General features: G+C 44.0%; 1 protein-coding gene across 2 annotated transcripts in view; it reads right to left on the bottom strand.

Moving 5' to 3' along the window:
- The window catches only part of SRCAP (Snf2 related CREBBP activator protein), an 891,636-nt gene extending 874,634 nt beyond the window's left edge, over positions 1-17,002 (bottom strand). The window contains exon 1 of one of the 2 annotated variants that reach the window (XM_033945009.1): positions 16,743-17,002. The gene's annotated coding sequence lies outside the window, so the exon portion shown is untranslated. The remainder of the gene's footprint in view (positions 1-16,742) is intronic. The other variant, XM_033945008.1, reaches the window with a different exon arrangement.
- Between the last annotated feature and the right edge of the window lie 365 nt (positions 17,003-17,367).

Raw genomic sequence — 17,367 nt, 5'->3', positions numbered from 1 at the left:
AAAGAGAGGCACATCTTGTAAGCAATCTCCTGACACCGCACCTCTTCTCTCTGCCGGCCCTTCTCACCAGCTCTCCTCTCTGCCGGCCCTTCTCTCCTCTCGGCACAAGGCCTGTTTGAAGGGATTTTGCACATACGCTGACATCGGCATGCTGATGTCACATGATCAAACTGATGCCAGCACTTCCGGGTGTCTCGAGCCGGGGACACTCGGTTCATTGTGCCCCAGCTCAAAAAAGTTTGCAAAACACTTCTCTACTGGCAACCAGTGTAAATCCCAGTAGAAGAGAGTAACATGGTCAAACTTCTTTAAGCCAAAAATAAGTCTGACCGCAGCATTTTGAATAATTCTTCATCTGGACAGATTCTTTTTAATAACCAAGGATTGAACCAACATTTTAAATGCTGGAAGATCAAAATATGCCCTGTGCACGCAATTTCCACAATGTGTTAAACCCTTTCTGTACAACAGAGTCTACTTGATTCTTTATAAATTACAATCAAGAATCACCCCCCAAGATTTTAATAGATGAATGGATATGATACACAGACTGTATAGTTATGGAGGATTCATGCTTCCCTTTGCGAGAGGACACAAAAAAGAACTTGGTTTTCTCAGAATTTAATTTCAATTTATATTCCCTTCATCCATTTTTTCAATCACTCCCAATGTTTCTTCAGCAATGTGACTAATACTCATGACTGAAAATGGAGTAGGAATTATGAGTGTAATATCATCTGCATAACTAAACAGTTTGCTGCCAAGATTACCTAATCTTGTACCAAGGGGAAGATAGATAAACATTGGAAAAGAAATGGAGAAAGTGGTGAACCCTGAGGGACGCCACAGGGATTGGACCATGTGCTCCAGGAAAATGGTTAAAAATAAGCTAAAAAGGATCAATTGCAAAGGTTAGGACTATAAACCAGGCATGGATGTTATTTAAAAATACCAACATGGAAGCCCAGACGTATTCCATGTATCAGCAAAGGTGGAAAGAAGAGGAAACAAGAGCCGGCATGGTTAAAAGGTGAAGTGAAAGAGGCTATAAAAGCCAAAAAATACACATCCTTTAAAGAATGGAAAAAGGATCTGAATAAAGAAAATAAGAAGAAACACAAACACTGGCAAGTTAGATGCAAAACATTGATAAAGACCGCTAAGAAAGAACATGAAGAAAAACTTGCAAAGAGGCAAAAACTCATAACAATTTTTTTAGGTTCATCAGAAGCAGAAAAACTGTGAGGGAATCCTTGGGACCGTTGGATGATCAAGGAGCAAAATGGGCACTCGGGGAGTATAAGGCCATAGCGGAGAGACAATGATTTTTTTGCTTCGGTCTTTACAGAAGAAGATGTAAGAAATCTACCTGAACCAGAAATGGTTTTCAAGGGTAATGATGCAGAGGAACTGAAAGAAGTCTCGGTGAATCTGGAAGATGTACTAAGCCAAATCAATAAATTAAAAAGTGATAAATCACCTGGACCGGATGGTATACATTACAGGGTACTAAAAGAATTCAAGCATGAAATTGCTGACCTGCTGTTAGTGATCTGTCGTTAAAATCATCTGTAGTACCTGAAGATTGGACGGTGGCCAATGTTACGCCAATTTGTTAGCACCCAAGAAAAGGATCTGAGTGGCATCGTAGAAAATACGATGAAACATTCCACCCGATGTGCGGTGGCAGCCAAAAAAGCAAACAGGATGCTAGGAATTATTTTTTGATATTGTTTATTGAGATGTTTCAGTGTGATATTATTATTCTACATGATATATTCACAAGGTGATTTTATTATATGTTATCTCATGCATTATACTGTAGCCATGTTCATCTCATATTTACTGGTTATTGTACTAGATGTTTCCACTGGTTTATATTCTTATAAATACTTTCAATAAAAATACCTTGACAAAAAAAAAAAAAACAGATGGGCTGCGAGGTAAAATAACATTATTCGCCGATGACGCCAAACTAAGCAATGTAGTGGGCAAAAGCACAACAGACATAAATTCAATGTCCAACAACATGATGCACGACCTACTCCTACTGGAGCGCTGGTCTACGTCCTAGCAAAAAATACAAAGTCAGGCAGCCAAAATCCATGCAAGACTTACACCCTTAATGGTGAGATCCTAACAAGAACTCAAGCAGAACGAGACTTAGGGGTGATCGTTAGTGAGAACATGAAGACTGCCAATCAAGTGGAGCAAGCTTCATCCAAGGCAAGGCAAATCATAGGCTGCATACGCAGGAGTTTCGTCAGCCGTAAGCCTGAAGTCATTATGCCATTGTATAGATCCATGGTGAGGCCCCACCTGGAATACTGTGTGCAATTCTGGAGGCCGCATTACCGTAAGGATGTGCTGAGACTGGAGTCGGTCCAGAGAATGGCCACCCGGATGGTCTCGGGACTCAAGGATCTCCCGTACGAGGAACGGCTGGATAAGTTGCAGCTGTATTCACTCGAGGAACACAGAGAGAGGGGTGACGTGATCGAGACATTCAAGTATCTCACGGGCCGCATCGAGGTGGAAGAAGATATCTTCTTTTTCAAGGGTCCCGCGGCAACAAGGGGGCATCCGTGGATAATCAGGGGTGGGAAACTGCACGGGGACACCAGGAAATTCTTTTTCACTGAAAGGGTGGTTGATCGCTGGAATAGTCTTCCACTTCAGGTTATTGAGGCCAGCAGCGTGCCTGATTTTAAGGCCAAATGGGATAGACACGTGGGATCTATTCACAGAGAAAGGTAGGGGAGGGTCATTGGGGTGGGCAGACTAGATTGGCCGTGGCCCTTATCTAATCTAATCTAAACCTTAAGTTTATATACCGCATCATCTCCATGAGAATGGAACTCGACACGGTTTACAAGAACTTAAAATAGTGGGTAGAGAAGAAGAAAAAGGATTACATGAACTTATGTGTAGAAGGGGGGAGAGGAAGGATAGAGCTACAATTTGCTGAAAAGCCAGGTTTTCAGTTGTTTGCGGAATAACTGAAGGGAGCTCAGGTTCCGCAGCGTGGTGGTGAGGTCGTTCCAAAGACCTGTGATTTTGAAGAGAAGGGATTTTCCCAGTTTGCCTGAATAGTGGATGCCGCGTGGAGAGGGGAAGGCTAGTTTAAGCCTTTGGGCAGTTCTGGAGGAGTCGGGACTGGAGGAGTTGAAAGACAGTGGGATAAGAGGAGGCAGGATTCCGTGAATGATCTTGAAAGCCAGGCAGGAACATTTGAAATGGATTCTGGAGATTATTGGGAGCCAATGAAGTTTGGCAAGGAGTGGGGAGGCATGGTCAGACTTGCGTTTTGAGAAGATCAGTTTGGCTGCAGTATTCTGGATTAGCTGGAGTCTTAGAATACTTTTTTTTATATAGATTTAAGTAGATGGTGTTGCAGTAATCTAGTTTGGAGAGGATGATGGATTGGACAAGGATGGCAAAGTGTTGTTGGCTGAAGTAGGATCTAGCTTTCCTCAGCATGTGAAGGCTGAAAAAGCATGATTTTGCCAAGGAGTTGAGGTGGTCATTCAGGGAGAGAGAGGAATCTTATCTGCCGTCTATTTCTATGTTTCTATGGTTAACAAGACTAAATGGAGTATTGCGTTCAATTCTGGTCTCCTGATCTCAAGAAAGATATAGCGGCACTAGAAAAGGTTCAAAGAAGAACAACCAAGATGATAAAGGGGATGGAACTCTCATCATATGAGGAAAGACTAAAAAGGTTAGGGCTCTTCAGCTTGGAAAAGAGACAGCTATGGGGAGATATGATTGAATTCTACAAAATCCTGAGTGGAGTATAACGGGTATAAGTAGATCGATTTTTCACTCCCTCAAAAATTACAAGACTAGGAGGACCCTCGAAGTTACAGGGAAATACTTTTAAAAACAGTAGGAGGAAATTTTTTTCACTCAGAGAATAGTTAAGCTCTGGAACACGTTGCTAGAGGTTGTGGTAAGAGCGGGTAGCATAGCTAGCTTTAAGAAAGGTTTGGACAATTTCCTGGAGAAAAAGTCCATAGTTTGCTATTGAGAAAGACAAGGGGGAAGCCACTGCTTGTCCTGGATCAGTACAGTAGCATAAAGGTTGCTACTCCTTGGGTTTTGGCCAGGTACTAGGGACCTGGATTGGCCACAGTGAAAACAGGCTACTGGGCTTGATGGACCAGTGGTCTCACCCAGTAAAGCTATTCTTATGTTGAGCACTTTGAGGGAAAGGCCAACCGAACTTCTCCCCTATCCCAGACCTTTTCCAACAACACATATTGTAAACAAAGTGCTGCTGGCCTACTTCCATGCACAGTCACAATCAGTATGCAGCTGCTCTGTGGCTTTCCCCTAACCTAGCCCAGAACTCACCAGACTCCTACAATGCCCCATACAGCACTCCAGGTATATTTTCTTTCAAAGTCTCCTGGACTTTAATTTTTTTTTAGTAGCTTTATTCTCCTGACTGTAGGTGAATAAGGCTAAATCAGGCAGCTTTACCAGATCTGCTTGGGGGTGGGGGGGAAGAGAAATCCTTAAAGGGATACAGAGGCAGAAAAGTAAGAGATGAGGACCCATAACTCTCAAAGGCAACTCAAGAGTCTTGTAGGGACCGAGCCTAGTGCTAACCAAGTTATCACACATGTTTGCTGCTACACAAACAAGCTCTATTAGGACAGGTCCTTGGACTGAAGCCCTGGGAACAAGGCCCTTTAGCTCTACCACAAAGAGTAACCATAGCCTGCACAGTGGGGGAGCTAAGCCTGGGACAAGCTGCACTGATCAGCCTAACCTACCATCTGCTGGAGACAAAGAAAAACACCTGCTGTTTTCTAGAGAGTACCAACTGGTGGTAAGGTCAATGGAAAAAAATCAGTTTCTGTACCTTCATCTGCTGGAAAGAGGGAAAATACACCCAATTGGGAAGACAGGTGCAGCTGGATGCTAAGGAAGGATTCCATAACTATGATTTCATGATTTCTCTACTCATTTTATGTCTCCAGCAGAATATTCCAGGAATCCACCAAACTTTCTGTGAAAATATATATTGTTATGTTTCTGCAGTATCTTTATTCCCTAGTTCTACATTAATCTCTTTCAAGTATCTTTAGACTTGGGAAAAAACTATTGATTTATAATACTATTTATAGAGTAGAGGAAAAAAACTTCAGAATCGCAGCTAGAAGTGGGACTGTCGGGGAATATTTAAAGCTAAATTTCCCTAACAATTATACTATATATTCTTGAATATAAGTCGATCTGAATATAAATCGAGACCCCCATTGTTCCTCAAAAAAGAAGGCAAAATGGTTGTCTCGAATATAAGCTGGGTGGTTTAATATTAAAGTGCCCTGCCCTGATATGCACCCAGCGCCCCCTCCCCCCCTGCCAGGCAATGCACCCAGCCCCCTTCCCTCCCTCCCAAGTTCTCCATTCTGCCCCCCTCCAAGCTCTGTCCATCGTATCTCCTCTGCCGCTGGAATCTCTGGTGGTCCAGGTGTAGCAGGCAGGAGCGAGCATTCCACACTCCTGCCCCGCTCAGTCGCTGCTGCGAGTTCCAGCTTCAGCTGCTGCTCAGCGCTAAGCAGCTTCCTGAACGGCTCCTGCAAGCCATTCAGGAAGCTGCTTAGCGCTGAGCAGCAGCACCAAATTGCATTCTTGCTCGGTACTGTTCAGCGGCTAAAGCCAGAACTCGCAGCAGGCAGGAGTGAGGAACGTTCGCTTCTGCCCACTACATTTCTGGCCCACCAGGGATTCCAGCAGCAGAAGAGGCACGATGGACAGGGCAGGGAGGGGGGACAGGGTGCAGAGCCTGGCAGCCCGGCGGAGACCTACAATAAGTCTGGGAGGGGATTGGGTGGGTAATAGCCCAAATTTAAACCGGGACCCCAATATTTTGGCCCCAAAATCCCAGTTTATATTTGAGTATATATAGTATGTACTTTTTTTGCAATTTATTAAATACTATGGCCCCCTTTTACTAAACCATGGGAGCAAATGCTGAAAAGTAAATGCTCCGATGCCCACTCAATCCCTATGGTCGTCTGAGCATTTAATACATCGGCCCGTGCTATTGGGCTTAGTAAAAGAGGGGGTATGTTTGCAAAGGTGGTTTTTTGCCAATGAAATGAATATTAACAAGTCAGCTCAATGCGCTGGATAAGCACAATGAACATTTGAGACTTCAGTAGCTGGGTAAATTCAAGTTGAGATTCCATCTCCAATTCCGAGGCTTTTCTCCACTTTATAAATAGATTTATTAATAGAATTAAAAGCATTAATTACAAGCATGTTTATTAATAAAGTTAAATATTGTGTTTAGTAGTGCGAGACATCACTACACTCCTAATGGAGAACTGTATGGTTGGGTAATATAGTAACACACCACTTCTCTTGTTATAGAAAGCTACTGCTTATCCCTGAGGGCAACAAAGTATCTTTCTACTTCAGTGTTCTCCCTAGGGCCTTTTAGCCGGGCAGTCCGCCCAGTTAATTTAGATGAGCGCCCGGCTATCATCCGCTCGTGAATTCTGCTGCTGCCCGCTGCTCAACATTAAAAAACAAAACAAAACAAATAAAAACCGCTTGGAGATTTCACGCCTTAGCCCGTAGTGAATTGATGCTCCAGGGCTCTAACGTGTGCGTGCCGGCTTCTCTTCTCTTCCCTCCGAAACCGGAAGTTATGTCTGGGGGGGGGGGGAGAGAAGGGAAGCCGGCACGCACATGTTAGAGCCCCAGAGCATGTGTTCGCTGCGGGCTAAGGCGGCACTAGCCTGCAATTTGTATTTGGTGTGTGTATGCGATGGGCGGCTCCCGTTCCCGATCAGGAAGACGGGCCTGGGGAGGTAAAAAATTGCTTTGGGGAAACGCAGCGCCGGCATGCTTCCTGCTGCCACTGTCATTTTCTATCCTCTATATCTTGGACTAGCAGCAGCACCGTTCTCTCCTAATAAAGAAAGTAACACCCCCTCCCCGAAAAAAAAACAGGCGATTTTCAAACCCTCCCCGTAACACTAGCCTGCAATTTATATTTTGTGGGCGTATGCGCTGGGCGGCTCCCATTCCCGATCAGGAAGACGAGCCTGGGGATGTAGAAAATTGCTTTGGGGAAACTTGTTTCAAGGTAAAAGAATGTGAAAACGTCACTTATCAACTCAAGGCTACTTCCGTAAAGGAAATTAAATGTTTCCAGTGTGGTGCCAAGGTGATTTGGATCGCCTCTCTTCTTCTTCACGTCTTGAGAGGCCAAACGTTTTTCACCCGCCCTGGCTTTCTTGCGTTTACCTACTTGTGAAGTAAATCTTAAAAGTAGTGCCCCTTGCTTTCCCAGGCAGGGGAAAAAGTTAAAAACCAATGATGAGGAACTGTTTGTATGTTCATTTTCAGTCCCTTAGTACAGAGGTTCCCAACACGTGATATGTAGCGCCGGCAAGCTTCCCGCCACTGTTATTTTTTATTCTCTATACCCTGGACTAGTAGCAGCACCGCTCTCTTCTTATTGTAATTTGCCTGACAGCTGCAGTAGTGTTATCGAATCGATTCCCTTCTGCAGCCTCGGGTATTTTGCTAGGCCGCTCCACCTCCAATAATGTAACTTCCTTCTTCCTCGGAGGCCCCGAGGCTGCTGGAGGGAATTTACTCGCTAAAGCTACAGCAGCAGTCAGGCAAGTTACAACAGACACCACTCCCCTGTTAATTGGGAGGGGGGAGTGGTGCCAATGGACCTGAGAGATAAGAGGGAGGGGTGCTGATAGAAGGAGACGAAAAGAGGAGAGGAGGGAGTGGTGCTGCTAGACCTGGGAGGTGAATGGGTAAGGGAAGGAAGAGGAGCCCTGCTAATCAAAGAGGAGAGGTGCTGCTGGCCCTGGGGGTGGAAAGGAGAGGTGCTGCAGCTAGTCAGTGGGGGAAACGGAAGTAGAGGGGAGGGAGAGATGCTGTTGGAGCTGAGTGGTGGAGGGAAGTGAGAAGGAGAGGTGCTGCTGGATTGGGAACAGAAGAGTGCTGCTGGACTTAAAATGGAAGAGGGAAAGCTGCAGCAGGACTGAGGGGAGAGCAGTGGAGGAGGAGAGTGGATAGGGGAAGAGCAGTGGAGGAGGAGAGTCAGAGGGAAGGGGGAAGAAAAATGCTGCTGCTGCACCCAACTGAGGAGAGAGAGGGAAGGAAGGAGAAGAAAGACCAGGAAGGGAGAGGAGAGGAAAGAGAGATGCCAAAACCATGGGAAGGAAGGAAAGGCGATACTAGACCATGGAGGGAGAGATGCCAGGGCATGGGGGGGAGGAGGGAGATGCCAGATCAGGGGAAAGGAAGGAGGGAGGTTGAGAAGAGATGCCAGATAATGAAGGGAGAGAGGAGAGAGATGCTAGGGCAAGGAGGAGGGAAGGGAAACTAAGGAGACAAATGTCAGACCAGAGGGAAAGGAAGGAGAGGAGGTGCCAGAGCAGAGAGGGAGGGAAGGGAAGGAGATAGAGATGGCAGACCATGGTGTGGAGTGGGCAGGAAGGAAGGAAAGTAGAAGAGAGAGATGCCAGAGCATAGGGGAGGGAGTGGAGTCAGAAAAATGGAGAGGGGATGAAGCTGAAATGAATCATTTATAAAGGAGAGAAAGGGCACAGTTTATTGAAGGGACATAAAAAAGGGAAGATGCTGTATGGAAGAGAGAGAGGGCGGATACTAGATGGAAAGGGCAAACAGAGGGTGGACAGTGGAAGGAAGGGGCAGAGAGAGCAGAGGTTGGGTGGAAGGGGCAAAGATAGAGGGCAGATGTTGCATCAAAGGGAGAGAGGACAAACGCTGTATAGAAAGAAAAGAGTGAAGAGAAGATGATTAAAGCAGAAACTACAAAAGGTAGAGATATTTTTTTGTTGCTTTACATAGAATCAAGTAGTATTGTAACTGTATTGATAAAACTTTATAAATAGGAAATGGAAATAAGGCTATTTCTTTTGGACTAAACCCCTTTCCTCAGGTCAGGACAGGATATCATAACAGCTGCATACTGTACTATCTTGAAGAAAGATTTGGCCTCTGAAAGCTAACTGAAAAATGGATTAGTCCAATAAAATTGTATTTCTTATTTCTTGTTATTTGTTTTATTTCTATTTGGTTTTTAAAGTGGTGATTGTTATGTATCAGTTTTTTCAAATTTACATCTACTGTCTTTATATTTTGTACAGTATTAGGGGATGTGTCACTGTTTCTGTGGTGTTGCATTAATTTAACTTTTGTCTACATATTTCTATTTTTAATTTGTGATTATTCCATATTGGGTGAGGGTGTTTCTCTGTTCTGTGTGTATGAAAAGGACATGGTTTCCTGTTAGCACTGACTACAAAATCAGTTGACTGTGCAGGATCTGATGTGTTTAGTTTTACAATTCGTGTGTTGGTGCTCTAGTGTTCTTCAACTGCCAGTTTGTGGAATGGTGCCGGTCCGCAGAAATTTTCTGCCAGTCCGCAGGGCCGGCACCTCCATCGGGCCCAAGACAATGTTTTGCAGCGATCAACGCAGCGTCTTCGGGCCGGCTCCCTGGGTGCTGCAGGGCACAAAGCCGTGGGAAAAGGTTCCTACCCACATCCTACACCTCAACCGGAAGTCTTCTCTCGTGTCATATACTAGGTACACCACTGGATTTAATGACCCTATTCTAACCACCAAATTTCCCTGTCCCACCCCACCCGGCTACTTTTTCATACCAACCGGCTGGAAAAAAATTCTGGGGAGAACACTGTACTTTATGGGTTTCTGTCAGAGTTGGTCACTTGGATCTGTACCACAGTATACAGGGCTAGATAGACCTTTAGTCTCATGCAGCATGGCAACTCATATTCTGTCTTTCTCAAATCCTTCAGAGCTTCTCCCGCCTCCAAAGATCTATTAAACACATCCTTTAATGGATCTGTCAAAGCCTCCGAGCTCTTTGTATCCTGGAACTGTTTTGCAAGTTGTTTATAAACCCCTCACAGAATGTCCATGGGAAATGGAAGGGATGGAAACTTTATTTAAAAATTTGGGGACCCTCTTTGGTGCAATTGCATCCCAGAGGAAGGAGTAATTTACTTAATGAACTCTAAATAGTAGTGTTGGTACCCCTGGGGTATCCTTGTTCCAGGGTGTTTCACGGTGGGGAGAAATGGGATAGGGTTCTAGTTGTAAGGCGGGTTCGGAGGGGGATAGCATAGCAGGTTCAGAATGAGGGGGACTGTTTGAAATCGTTCAGGTTGGTTCTTGGTTTTCTGGGGGGGGGGGGTAGGTGATGCTGATGATTTAGCTCCTTGGTGGGCTTTATACCTCATCTTTCCTCCCCCCCAAAAATTTGTATTTGTTTTCTGTTACTATGGAACTGATTTCTATTGTTGTACAGGGTTTCTTTCATGCCTGGACTAGTTGGGATGTGGGCTGAGAGGGGGTTGTCTGGGTTGGTTGGTTTTTGTACAATGACAAATCTGATGACATGGATTATGCTGCGTTTAGTGTTTAATGTATATTTGTTATCAGTCATCAATAAAAATCTAATCTAATCCAGTATTTCTGAGTCACGCTATGCTGTTGTCTGCATTGAGGGGTGGATTCTGCCCCTCATTATTTCTCATTTATCTTCCATAGCACCTCTATTGACTAATTCAATTAAGCCAGAATCCAAGCTGGCATTTGTGTTGGACGTCTGGCAGTGAGCTCCATGTCAGTGTCCTCTGATTTTCCCTCTTCAACCACTGGCGGCAGCATTTTTTATTTTGAGACGCAGGGCTGAGTGATTTCCGACCCTGCTTGTTCTCTGATGCTATCTCGTCTTCGGCTGCTTAGGATTTTTCTTTGGCACTCAATGGGGAAGAGGAAGGGAGCTATGCGGCTGAATCCTCCGGCAGCCACGAGCTCCAGGAATCTAATTCAGACAACACTGGATGCCGGAATGACGCATCATCAGAGAGGGATGCTACCAGCTTCGGAAGGAATGCCAGATTCTGTCACGAACCTTGTATGGATCAGGCTTCTCTTAGCCCGATCAAAGTTCAGGTTCCTCTTCAGCCCGAGAGAGAAAACTATGTGGAGGGAGACGCATTCCTGCATACCTGGGGAGAGGGACAGCTGGAGAGCCCCAGAGGAGCAGTAGGAGCTCGTTGGCCCCAAACAGATGCTGGTAAGAACTCAATTTCTGCTCCTATTAGTTACCAATTTGGAGAGATAATTAAGCCTGCAACAGTTAGTTTAGATCAGTGGTCTCAAACTCAAACCCTTTGCAGGGCCACATTTTGGATTTGTAGGTACTTGGAGGGCCGCAGAAAAAATAGTTAATGTCTTATTAAAGAAATTACAATTTTGCATGAGATAAAAATCTTTCTAGTTTATAAATCTTTCCTTTTGGCTAAAGAGACATATGATCAAGAAACTGTTTTATTTTACTTTTGTGTTTATGATAAACATACCGAGGGCCTCAAAATAGTACCTGGCGGGCCACATGTGGTCCCCGGCCCATGAATTTGCGACCACTGGCTTAGATGCTCTGTGGGAAGCTATTGTGACAATGGACTCCAACCTCAAAAAAGCCATCTCAATGCTACATTCAGATAGTGTTACTATCAGCTCTCAAGTAAATGAGTATGGACTTAAGTTAAGAGAACAAGGTAAAAGAATACAGCAGCATGATGAGCAGATCAATTCACTTAAATAACTGGAACTGGAAACCATTAGAGAGATCTTTCATTTACAGAAAATTAAAATTTATGGAAAATAAACAAAGGAGGAATAATTTGAGGTTTTTGAATTTTCCCAAGTCTCCAGTGATTTCTGGTCTGGAAATCATCCGGAAATATCTGCAAGACACTCTCTCAATACCAGAAGAAAGTTTACCACCTATTGTTAGAGTGCAATATATTTCTTCGGAGACGCAAGAAAGTTCACTCATACAGGCCCAGTAGGAACAGATGCAAGTGGATTGAACTTAAATTTTTTGGAAAGCTCCCTTGAAGTAATAACTGAAAGAACTACTCTGTCTCATTTGCTTTAGAATTTGATAGGGATTCTTCAAACCTATTTCAGACATATGAATACTACACTTTTTTGGGTTCAACTAATTCATATATTTCCTGACATTTCTCGAGAAACGCAGAAGAGAAGAAAAGACTTCTTGGTCTACAGACCAAGAGGTTTGGCTTTGGGTGGTTCTTTTGTTCTAAAATTTCCTGCTAAGTGTTGTATCTCATTAGAAGAAAAAAAGTTTTCTTTTTTTTTAAACCCAAGCAATTGTTACAATTTGCTGTGGCTAAGGAAGGGTGGAGAGTAACCACTGGTTCAATAATAGCACCTACAGTTTAACGAACCAGCTGCTGGAAGTAGTCTCTGTTATTTCTATTATGTTCTGATAAATGATTTATTATATTTTCTTTATTGAAGTTTACTTAGGTCTTGGCTCATGTAATTTGTGGACTAAATTTTCTCTTTTGGTCGGGGTATACCATCCAATTTTTCTTTATATTGTAATTCTAATCAGTATTCAAGTTGAAGTGCTTTTTTAAAATGTAAAATTTTAATAAAATAAAAAAAACTAATTCAATTGAGAGTACCTCTAATGAAACCTCACTCCCTCATGCAAGACTTCTGAACAGAACTACAGTATTTTTCGCTCCATAAGACATTTTTCCCCTAAAAAAGTGGGTGGAAATAAGGGTGCATCTTATGCAGCGAATACCATGCCCCCCCCCCGGTACCTTTATGTAATCCTGGCGGTCCAGCACTGCATCGTCAGGCTCTCCTAGTCCCCATCTTTCGTGGCAGTGAGAGGCAGGCACAAGCCCTGAGCACACCTGCCTGGTCCCATGCCGTCGCCTGAATGGTGTCATCAACTCGGTCCAGCGCTGCATTGGCAGGCTCCCTCATCTGCCGCAGAAGTTAAAGGCAGGCGCGAGCCCCAAGCGCACCTGCCTGGTCCTGCGCCACCACCCAAATGGTGCCGTTGGTTCTCACGAGACTCGCGGGAGCTGACAGCACCATTCGAGTGGTGGCACGGGACCAGGCAGGTGAACTCAGGGCTTGCATCTGTCTTTCACTTCCACAGCAGATGGGGGAGCCTGCCGATGCACGCTGGACCAAGCTGATGGCACCATTTGGGCGGCAGTGCAGGAAAAGGCAGGCGTGCTCGGGGCTCACGCCTGCCTCTAACTGCCACGACAGATGGGGATTCGGGTGGCCATCCAGTAGGGCAGGCTGCCGATGCAGCGCTGGACTTCCAGGATTGCAGAAAGGTACCGGGGAGAGGGAGGAGTCTTGCAGAAAGGTACCGGGGAAGGGGGCCCTCCTGCCGGAATTAATCAGTAGGAGTCCCAGCCCTGCAGAAAGGTACCCTGCAGAAAGATATCAGGAAAGGGGGCCCTGCTGCTGGAATTATAGTAAATTAGAGATGTGCATTTTCCAAAGCTGAGTAGGAAACAGAAAGACTTCCCTGCCTGCCCTGTCCCTACCTGCTTGCCAGCCACTAGACACTGCCCTGTCCCGGCCTACCACAAGAGGGGGGACAGGGTTCAGAGCCTGGCAAGGAGTGTGGGGTTGGGTACAGAGTCTGGTAGGGAGAATTTGGTTCAGAATGGGTTTTTTTCTTGTTTTCCTCCTCTAAATCTAAGGTGCGTCTTATAGTTAGGTGCGTCTTATGGAGCAAAAAATATGGTATGTTTGCTTGATGCACCCCTCCTAATCACCAAGGCAAACACAAACAAAAAAATCCAACGGAACTGAAGTGATGTGTCAAACAACGAACAGAGGAAAAGACTGCAGAGATGGATGTACAAGATGCCAAGTATTTAATCAAAAAATGTTACTTTGAACAATAAGCAATTCTGTATCCAAAATATGGTCCAATTGGGTGATGAAACGGGACCCGACAAGGTCCGTGTTTTGAAAAAACACTCCTTCCTCAGGGATACTAAAAGGTATTAGGATCACATTCTGGGATACCATATGAATTACAACTGGATAAAAAGGCAATTTAGTAGACTAGTGAACGAGTCGAGTTAGCGCCTTCGCAGTGCAAAATCAAAAAGTTCCTAATCACCACCACCTTATTGTTCTTTCAGACATAGGTGGACTAAGGGATAGGGATTTTGTAACTTTTCCTACCCTCTCTCTTTTAATTACATATTTTGTATTGATAAGGGATAGGGACTCATATACCGTATACTCATATACCGCATATACACAACCACATTCAAAGCAGTTTATGTACAAGTACTCAAGCATTTTCCCTATCTGTCCCGGTAGGCTCACAATCTATCTAATGTACCTGTTTTCTTTGTCATGCTGCAACTGATATATCCCTTCCTGTTATATTTTACTTGATTTTGTTGCATGCTTAGATTCCTTACTATTTGTGGCATATCAAATAAACTGAACCTGATAGCTGTAGTCACAATCTATCCTGCTGTTTCTATTGCAAACGTTCATGTTTTTAAGCACAGCTGGCAGCTCAGTATTATCTGAATTAAAGTTATTTAGGATCAATTACTTAGGAACTGGGGAAGTCTTAATTACAGAGAACTTATGAATCAACCAATAGAATATGTAATCTCAAATAGCCTAGGAAATATAGCAGCTAGAACTGATACAGTTAATTATACTAGAAGCAGCTAACTTAAGGGGAAATGGGGAAGTCTCATTTTGTGAGTGATCACTTCCTGTTAACAGGTGCTGGGGCAGTTATACTAGAAGCAGCTAACTTAAGGGAAAATGGGGAAGTCTCATTTTGTAAGTGATCACTTCCTGTTAACAGGTGTAGGGCAGCACGGTTGTTACAAGTAATCTAAAGCTATGCATTATTCAAAATTAAAATCCCCCCTCAAAAAAAATAAAAAGTCTACCCCACTACACCTAGTGGTCAGACTTACGAAACATGATTGTAGGATTCCAGAATGAGACCTAGTGCATACATTCCTTGCCTAAGGAATGTTGATCTAATAACTAAATCCCCACAAGGTAGAACTACCTTTAAGAAGTGGTTAATCTGTTTTTTCTTTTTGATTTTGAATTGGTCTAATAACTAGGCCAAACTGGGAGAGGATTTAAAATAAGGTGAAAAATTTCAGACAGTTAAAAATGAAAGTTGATAAAATAGGAAGCAACTTAACACCCCCAATAAAAAAATAAACCCTACCTATAGAACCCTACCTATAGATTTGCTTCCCAATCTGATCCTTACAAATTTTTTTTAAGTAAACAAGCAAATGGTTTACCTTTAATCGCTACCTGACTCTTTGACCCTAAGGCCTCCAGCACAACTTTTCTAAGTGCTGGAGGCTGAGTGCCCTTGAGTGGAGGGAAGGCAAAAGGGTTCAGAGTTCTTCTTTGTCTTGAGGTGAGGATCTGGTTTAGGCGGTTGTTTAGATGGGGGGAGCGGAGACGTTTAATGCTTTGAATAATAGACAGTAGAATTTGAATTGAATTCGTGCTTGCATAGGTAGCCAGTGAGAGTCTAGGAAAGCAGTTGTAATATGATCATATTTTCTCAGGGAGTAGATCAGTCTGAGGGCGGTGTTTTGTATGGACCTGATGGGCCGCCGTGGGTGCGGACTGCTGGGCACGATGGACCTCTGGTCTGACCCAGCGGAGGCAACTTCTTATATTCTTACATATTTCACCCCCAAGTCAAAGCTAGGAAGCCTACACAACAGCACCAAAAGATGGCCTCAAAACACTCCCCCACCCCTCATCACCAAAGAAAATTGTGGCCTTTCCACTACCAGTATCTATAATCTTGAGGTATCAACCTGCTCTCTCCTGTTCACTTTACCCTTTCAAGACCCCCCCCCCCTTCCAATTCCCTATCCACAGGACACTAGGTCATCCAGTCTTCTGCAACCCCAGAAACCGGTACTTCACAACATCTAGCCAGCAATACCAAACCACCAAGAACAAGCCAGACTCTCACTGAAAGCTAATATCGAAGATAAAAGAAATACTTAACCAAAATATTCAGCACTCCCTGATACGTATGTTAGCACCAGCATTTAATGACCAGGCGCATGCAACTCACACCTGTAAGTTGATTTTACAACCAATCAACGACCCGGCGCGAAACACACTTACTGCCTCGAAACTTAAAAGTCCCTCATACACAAACAGTACCAGTCAGCACACAAAAGCAAAGTTTGATCAAAGTAAAGCCGCTGCAACTATGCGTCCTTATACAGGAAAATACACGAAACACACTTGCTCCATTACTTAACATAATTTCATATACTACAAAATATACAAAAAAATCTATTAAGACAACTTCTACACCTCCTCTACCTCTGCCCTTCCAAATTACGTCACGTCCCTATATCAGCGTAAAAAAAAAAATCACCCTTTGTATTTAGTTTCTCACATGCATTAAAACCAAAACGATTGGAGAATAAATAAAACGGAAGAGATATGATCAGGGGGTAAAAAGCGTACACGCAAACAGCAAGCGACAACCGGCATACAAGCGCGAGCGCCCACATCAAGGGCAGCGCATGCGTCCTCTCAATACAACGGCACAAACTATGCAAAAGCGAGTAGTTCATACTTTTACTTTTGGTCTAGACATTTCTCTTCTTTGTCTGGCTTTCGGGAACGTCTTAGATATTTAAAAAACTCTCTGTTTTCTTCTCTCTAATTATATCCAACATTCAATAGGGAAAATAAAAGGAAGAGAAGCCTCAACATCCAGCATGCTTTGCGTGACTGCGGTGAGTGGAGGAGGGGGAAGAGGCGGAGGCGCCGACTGCGGTCGCCATCTTGCCTCCCTTTCTTACCTGCGTTTCTTTCACTAAATTCAGTGTGAAGCGGTCCCCATCTGAACTGAATCCACCTCAATCCAAGCCTGCCAGACACTCTTCTTCCCACCGGTACCTGGCCGTCCGCTGGGGGAGGAGCCGACACCTAGTTTCTACGCGTTCGGTTTTCTCCCTGGGCCTCGCAGCAGTAGCAGCTCAGCGTCTCTCTAAGGGGGAGGTGGAGGAACCTGAGCTCACAACTGCTCGTCCAATCCTGGCCCATTGAGGGCGTGGCGTCGTGTTGCGTCCTTCCATCCCTCTCTCGCGAGGTTGCTTACCTAGCACTTGGTGAATAGATAGTTCAGCTTCCGCACATTCTTTTATACTTTATTCTGCTTCTAGTTGTTTTTTAGGGTGCAAGTTCTTGTAGTTTGTCCAACATAAAAATTGTTCAAAAAGCTGTATACTTTGAAAAATAAAAAAGTCACAGGTTATTTCCGTTGCAGTTGTTTTGAATTTTACCAATAGCCAGAAAAGTAGTTATAGGATCGTAGGTTTTTTTTTTTTTAATATTATACTGTATAAAGAGATTGTGGAGTATTTTTTTTTTTAATTAACATACGCTGTTTTGGATTTTGTAAAATTTATTTATAGATTAACTTTT

The sequence above is a fragment of the Geotrypetes seraphini genome, chromosome 5 (assembly GCF_902459505.1).
Source record: "Geotrypetes seraphini chromosome 5, aGeoSer1.1, whole genome shotgun sequence".
Classification (NCBI taxonomy): Eukaryota; Metazoa; Chordata; class Amphibia; order Gymnophiona; family Dermophiidae; genus Geotrypetes; species Geotrypetes seraphini.
The sequence above is the reverse complement of the archived record's forward strand: the minus strand, read 5'-3'. Positions and strand labels throughout refer to the sequence as shown.